This window comes from Falco naumanni, chromosome 6 (genome assembly GCF_017639655.2).
Source record: "Falco naumanni isolate bFalNau1 chromosome 6, bFalNau1.pat, whole genome shotgun sequence".
In the NCBI taxonomy this organism is placed as follows: Eukaryota; Metazoa; Chordata; class Aves; order Falconiformes; family Falconidae; genus Falco; species Falco naumanni.
In genome coordinates this window covers 54,279,363-54,285,362 of record NC_054059.1, presented here as the reverse complement: position 1 = coordinate 54,285,362, position 6,000 = coordinate 54,279,363, and the positions used below count along the sequence as shown (strand labels likewise).

The following is a 6,000-nucleotide window of genomic DNA, read 5'->3' as shown; positions in this document are numbered from 1 at the left end:
GATGCCATGTAGAAGTATATTGGTTTAATTTCAAAATTATTTATAAAGGTTCTAAAGCCCATTTTGTTTGTAGTTACATATGCAAACATGATCATCTGGAACCGTACTACTTATGGTTGTAATCTCATTAGATTTCACAAGGTAGATACAGTTGGGTCTATAGTATTTGCATGTGAGATCTCCAAGGAAATTCCATTACCATATGAATTGTTATCTGTGCCGGGCAACATTCTTCAGCTGACTCCGTATTGAACCAGCATAAAGTATATGATCACAAATGTTGTCTTTATATAAAGAGGTAAAACAAAGGATAACAAGTACTTGCGGTCATTAAATACCCTATGGTAGTTTTTACAAGTGTAGGAGTGTCTGGCCTAATACCCATCTAGATAATTACATCCTGCCTACTTACATTCCCCTGTTCCTTTAAATGGATAAGGTATTATTCTTCTATTCTTGTGTAAAAGTGGACCCTACAGCCCTTCCTTGGGCTCTTAGGACTATTTCTAGCATGACCTTCTCCAGGCAGGACTCTATATGGTCACACAGAGTCATTTGTATGGCTCAGTATATTATACCAGATTTTGGATTTGCCACCTTCTGAAATCACTTCCACTGAGCTTACTGGAATTTACTTCAATCCAAAGACACCCATTTGACGCAAATTGTCATTTAGTTCCTACCTGTGAAAGTCGCGTTTACAATAAATCACTGTGAAAAAGTACTGTTTGGTCATGAGATCTGTTTCTGTAGGACTTCCTTCGGTACATGTGACCCAGGCCAAATGCTCATTAGACCTTGCCCACTGGCACCAAAACCAATAGCAAAATAGCAATGCTGTTCAATGACAGCAAGGCCAGGCACCTTAATGGGACACTTACCTAGGGTCCGTACCATGTAACAGCAAATCTCCCATGCCTCCTCAATGGCAATGAAACTTGTTACACTGAACAAGATCATACATAACCTTTTCAAGCCAGCTGCACCTTACATTTTAAGAGAGGGTGCAACAGATGGTACGACCTTGCTTTAAAATGACACGTCTATTAAAACAACCGATGTTACTAGGGGACTGTTCCCTATAACAGGAATTTGCTTCATTGAGGTAAAGTGGAAGGAAACCAGGCTTCAGAAAACATTCATTATTGTGTTCGTGTACCGATGTTAGACTGTTGCCGCTCACAAAAGTCCTCTCGAAAGGAAGGATTTGTTAGTACGTTCCCCTATGGAAGGAGCCTGTTAGCAAGATGGGTGCTGGCGTTAGTCACGACTGTTACTCTGCAGCAGGGTTGTCAATCGTAATTATTCCTGCAAATCTGAGTTTCCCCCCATGCTGGTTACTCTCTAAACTCTCAGTTTCAAAATGCACTTCGTATTTCTGGCTTGTCCTACACTATGTCAATTGGAAGGCTGGCTTTGGGGGGCTTTTTTAGTTTAAATGTTTTTCTAGCTGTATTTCTGTAGATCAAAAAAAGTTTTCCAAGTCTGTTCTCTTTCTGAGTGGCGACTCTCCTAAGACAGCAAATACAGGTGTTTTATAGACTTGTTTTCATGAAGATTCAGTCATTTAAAGTTTGAAATTATTTAGGAGAAAGATGACCATTTTAGTACAATTCATTGACTGCATATTATGAAATTCAAAGGTGGACACAGCTTGAGTAAAGTTTTGCTTTAAATAGTATCACTGGATGCAAAGTAAGCAAACAGAAGGTAGGTAGGAAGGAGTTTTCTGCAGTCTGTACTTCTTTTCATCATTTCATGTGACTTGCTGACCTCAAAAGCTTCTGACATTCAGTACTTCTGAAAACCAAGACTGTTCTCTCGCACCTCTCACCAGCTATAGGGTCTAACTTTTGCCTTCTCTTTTGAATTTTTGACTTACAGCCTTGGAGAGTGAAGTTAAGTTGATAGAAAGAAGGTGATGGAGCTGGTTGAGCAAGAGCCACCCAATCCACTCAGGAGATAATATGAAGTGAAGGGTAAGAATATGAAATGTGGCTCAGAAATGAGGGATTTTCTTTTACTTCCCCACACTGGGCAGCAAACAGGACCAAACACAGCTGCTGAATTTCCAGCAGAAAAGAGTGTTCCGTTTCAAAGCAGGAAAGGATTTGGTCTCCATCCACACTGACCAGCTTGAGGGGGAGACAATTGCATCCTGCAAAAGGGTACAGCGACAGGTCCTGCCATACGGTGCTTCATCGTAATTGATTACTCATATGCTCCCAGCCATCCCAAAAGGTCAGGAACGGTTTATAGGCTTGGTTTGTTGTATACGAAACAAAAGGAAAAAGTGGAGTAGTGAAGCGTGGGCTCTGCTACTCGTACTCGACGGATCAGCGTGAGTCAGCCAGGGGCTGACGCGCGACCCGTGCCCTTCGGGGCCCTCTCCGTCGCTCCCACCGCTGTTGGCGGCAGCTGCCAGGGAGCCGCGGTGGTGAAGGCGCCAGGCCCCGGCCGCGGGGCCGGGACACCTCGGAGGTGCGTGCGGGGGGCGGCGGGCCGTGCCGCCGCGGTGCCGGGCCCCAGCGGCGGCAGCGCAGGCGTGTTGAGCGGGGCGGCGGGCGGGCAGCGGGGCACCGGGCTCCCGCGCCGAGCATCGGCCGGCACCGGGCGCAGCCCCTCCCGGCACAAGTGCAAAGCTGCGCCCCGGGGCAGCGCTGGCCGCTGCGCCCCTCGCCCCCGCTCCCGGGACGACCTTTCTGGGCGGCAGGGGGTTACCTTTGCTTAGCAAAGCCCCGTCCCTTGTCAGGGAAACTTTCTCCGTGCCTCTGCGTGAGGCGCAACTAGTCGCACTCGCTGAAGTGCGGGGAGTGTTTGGCTTCTCCCGTACCAGCCTCCTCCTCCATCTATCCCCCCCGCCCTGAGGCTCCCCTCCCGTTTTCCTCCGAGTTGCGCTTTATTTGTGTGTGGAGAAAGGAGGGGGGCGACGACGGCGGGGGGGGACGGGACTTGTGGAGGGGATGTCCTGTTTTTGCCAGAGGAACAGTGCAAAAGGGGAACCTCGTCTCGGAGAAGGTACGAGAATAAATAAATAAGGAGCAGACCTAAAATAAAGGTAGCGGCATATCCCGGCAGCAAGAAGGTGAGTGTCTGAGTCCCCCGTCCCCGAGCCTCCCTCCCATCCCTTCTGCCCGGAGGTGGGGGAAGCCGCTTCCCCGCCGCATGTGCATGTGTCCGCGAGATGGGTGTGTGCGTGCGCTTGTGTTCAGGGTGTATTTAGTATTGTTCTCTTCTTGGTCCGATGACCAAAAAAACAGTTGCTGTAAAACAAACGTGATGGCAAGGAGCAGCGGAGCCGTCCGTCGCGGGGCAGAGACGGTCTTTCGCCCCGGGCCCCACGCGAGTTTAGCTGGAACCCCCCCCCCCCCCGGTCCCCGGTGCGGACGGGGTGACTTTTTGCCCGGCCAGCGGGACTTTATGGCTCTCTCCAGGTGTACGGTCGCTGCCGTTTTGCCCTCACTCCTCTTCGACTGGCTGTTGCCGTAGCTGCTGGGGTCAGCCCCGAGACAGGCGCAAGCCCTGCCGGCTGCCGTCGCATTGTTCCCCGCTTGCGCCTCCCGCCCACCCCGCAGCGGCGGAAATGGGGGGCCCGGGTGCGCCCCGCGAGCAGCCGGGGGATGCCGGCCCGCCGGGGCCAGGCGGGGGCAGGCCGGGCGGGAGGGCTCTGCCTGCCGGCGGGTTGCCGAGCCGCCCGCCCGCGCTTGTGTGGGCCGGGGCTGGAGCGGGCGCCGAGGCCGGCGGCGGCTGTACCGGACGCTGGGGGAAAACAAGTTTTCTGGCGGTGGGGAGCCCCCCCGGGCGGAGCGGCACGAATACACGCAGGGGTGGTAGCGAACCCCTTCCCGGAACACCCGTTTCTGCCAGCGAGGCAAGGGTTTGGGCAGCGCGGGCCGCCGGGCAGCTCGGCCGGGATCCGCCAGCGCAGGCGGCGGCGGCAGCGGCGGAGGAGGTCGGTTCCCCGCCCGCCCTCGGGCCCCGCTATGCCCCAGCCGGCGGCAGCGCCCGCGGTCCCCCCGGCTGCCTTCCCCGGGGCGGAGCGCCGCGGGCGGCGGCGTTTGCGGTGCCGGCGGACGGGGCAGGCTGTCTGCCGGCCGGCAGCCACCGGGGCTAGTGCAGCCGCTTTCCCGGCGGTCGAGAGGAGCGGGGATAGAGCTACCCGTTGTTTTTGTTCCTCGCCGTTTCCTCTCCCGGAGGGATCCCTCCTGCCCTTCCCCTCCCCCGCCCCGGCTTGTTTTTCTTGCGGTTTAAAGACAAAACGGTGCGTTTTCGGGTTGTCCCACCTCGCCCCCGCCCCCGCCGCGGGTCCCCGCTGCCGCCGGCGGACCGAGGCACGGGAAAGCCCCGGCGCGGGGGTCCCGGCGGCGGTGCGGGGTCTTCTGTTTTGGTTTGAAAGCGTTTCCACGTGGGGCAGCCTGTGAGTGAGTGTGTGTGTGTGTGTGTGTGTGCGCGCGTACTTGATCCGTGAGGCGGTAACAGGATTCTCCGTGTTCAAACCCAGTGGGCTGCTGGCCATTAATTTGCCTCTCCGGCTGTCATTACAGACGCTTCCAAAATCAGATACCGGCGCAGAACCGCCGGCCGGGTTTCACTGGGCTCCGGCAGTGGCGGTGCCCGAGCCGCGGGGGCCCCGCGCCGTGCCCGAGCGGCGGGGGGTGCCCCGGGGCCGCCGCCCGGCACCCACCGGCGGGGCAGCCGCGAGCAGCGGGAGCGGGATCCCGGGGCAGCGCCGCTGCCAATCGCGAGTTGGCATCTAAAGTTTCATTTACATTTATGAAAATGCCGCTAAGAGCCAAGTAGGTACGGCGCTGCCTTCCCGTTATCCCGCGGGCAGGATTTAAAGCGGAGCACACGGAGGGACACGGTTATCTCGCGAGTGGCGGTGTGAAGTAGCTGGTATTTCCAAAAATTCCGGGAGGCACGCCGTACTAGACAAGGGAGCGCCTTGGCCGATGCGGGTTTAAGCATGAAGTCATGCTGGAACAGTAAGAAACCAGTATTTTCGCTTTTCTGACTTCGGTTTTACGTGCTTCACTTGCTGAGACTAGAAAGCGGATCTAAGATTAAACTAACCGACGGTGCAGAGTTAGAGCAAAGTGTACAAAACAAGCTTTTTTTCTGTATGGTAAATATTTTTTTTTTCCTTCGGTCTGACCTCAGTGGTTATTTGAAGAGTGTGTTTTGCGTTACGGCTCAGGTTGTATCATTGTTTCATTTCCTTGACGCTCAAAAGAGAAGTGCCGTATAATTACTGTGGGTTTGACTTTTTCTCCTAGTACATCTGAAAATGCTGCCGAATAACAAATGTTTGCATACCTACAATGGGTATCATACTGCGAGTAAAGTGGAAGTGCAGATTGACATTTCTCTCTCTTCCCTGTGATTCTTCCTGTATGTTTGACATCTAACCTTAGCTGCATTACGTCTGAAACAGCTCTTCTTGCTCGCTTTTGAAAATTCTGGCATTGATGTTACCAAATGTTCTTCGATCAAAATTAATAAAAAATAAAGAGGACTATATTGACTAATGCTTTATTTATCTTTGTTCAGATAATTGGTGTGCAGTTATAAATTGTTATGTGTATATGGTTGTACTGCTAATAAATTTAGTTGAAGGTTACTCTTGCTGAATTTGTGTTTATTAGTGGCTTCACAACACATTGCAATAGAAATTTATTCTGCTCTATGGATAATGCCAATGAGATAGATAAATTCCAAACAAGGAATTTAATGAGTAGAAAACGGGTGCATTCCCAGTTCATTGCAGTTGCCAGTTAAAATGTTTCAAACAAGGCAACTAGAAATAGAGCTGTAGATAGTATCCTGTTGCATATTTTTAGCCTCTGATGCAAGCTTTTGAGATCTACTCTTTGAACTTTATGCAATTTTTACCTTTCAGTCCTAGAATTAATCAATATTAAACATTAGCATTTGGTATGGGAAAGGTACCTGTCTCTTTCCTTGATGACCTGGTGGTATTGCACGATGTTCAGTGCAATT

The 6,000-nt window shown here is 52.3% G+C and overlaps 1 protein-coding gene across 9 annotated transcripts in view; it reads left to right on the top strand.

Moving 5' to 3' along the window:
• Positions 1–2,574: 2,574 nt before the first annotated feature.
• EYA4 (EYA transcriptional coactivator and phosphatase 4) overlaps positions 2,575–6,000 on the top strand; it is a 158,156-nt gene continuing 154,730 nt past the window's right edge. For 2 of the 9 annotated variants that reach the window (XM_040599300.1, XM_040599294.1), the window contains exon 1: positions 4,081–4,985. The gene's annotated coding sequence lies outside the window, so the exon portion shown is untranslated. Of the gene's footprint in view, positions 3,086–4,078; positions 4,986–6,000 lie in introns of those variants that run through there. The other 7 variants (XM_040599296.1, XM_040599297.1, XM_040599299.1 and 4 more) reach the window with 5 other exon arrangements.